We start from the raw sequence: 1,083 nt of genomic DNA, 5'->3' as shown, positions 1-1,083 counted from the left end.
ACTAAGGGCAGCCCCAGCTGGTTATGCATGCTTAGTGGGAAAGCTGGCAAGAGCCCCCTGCCTCTCCAGGGTTCCCCCGCACTGCCCAGAGAGGAGGCTCGGAGGTTATCAGTCCCCGACCCAGCAGTCATGGTCCCCTCTGCCTGTGACCCTGGGGAGGCTCTGCTTCCTCGGCGAGGCAAAGATAACTGGAAATTGCTGTCAGCGCAAATCCTGCAGCAAGGGGCTGGTTGCTGGTATTGTCTCGGGCGCTGCTGGTGGTGCCATAGACACACCAAAGTTCTCAGTTGTCCAACCACACCTGAAGGGCAGAGGGGAGGAGCCCACTCTTCCCGTGCAGGTGTGGGGTCGTGAACACGCAGCTCCCTCCCCGCCAACTGACGGGGGAGAAGGCAGCGGGGTTTATGGTCGGAAGGTGTGGGTATGGATTCTTCCCTCTCACCTCTAGCTTGGGCTGTGTCCCAGGCAGGTGGCATCACCTCTCTGGCTCCACATAGCCTGACAAAGGATGGAAGGGTCTCGGTCACTCCCCAACAGAAGAATGGCCCAGGAGAAGCTCTGTTCTCTGTCCTCTCTCCCCCTCCTTTAAGGAAGAAGCCGGGCCCCCCTGAGAGTCCTGGTGTGGGCCGCCCAGGCCCCAGGATGAGAGGAGTTGGTACCCCAGTTACAATTGCTGTAGAGCTTGGCAGGGCTGGGAGCCCTGGCCACATGCACAGTCCAGTGGGATGAGGTGGTTGGGGCTGGGGTTAGAGAGGCTGTTCTAGTCTAGATGGCGGGGTGTTAAAGTCAGGCAAAGCCACCCCAGCTCCGCCCTGAACTGGCTCTGTGTGCACTTGAACTTCGGCAATATCGATGAGCGTCTTAGTTGGTTTCCCAATGTTATAACAAAATGCTCAAGTCTGGGTGTTTTATAAAGGAAAGAGGCTTAATTAGCTCATAGTTCTGGAGGTTCAAAGGTGTGGTACTGGCATCCCCTTGACTCTCATGAGGGCCTCATAGCAGATGGCAGGAGCACACAGGCAAAGGGGACTTAGGGAGGTACCAGGATCCCCAACAACGCATTCTCCAGGGAAGTAACTCTGT

The sequence above is a fragment of the Oryctolagus cuniculus genome, chromosome 6, assembly GCF_964237555.1.
Source record: "Oryctolagus cuniculus chromosome 6, mOryCun1.1, whole genome shotgun sequence".
NCBI classification, from domain to species: domain Eukaryota; kingdom Metazoa; phylum Chordata; class Mammalia; order Lagomorpha; family Leporidae; genus Oryctolagus; species Oryctolagus cuniculus.
Note: the sequence above shows the minus strand (reverse complement) of the source record.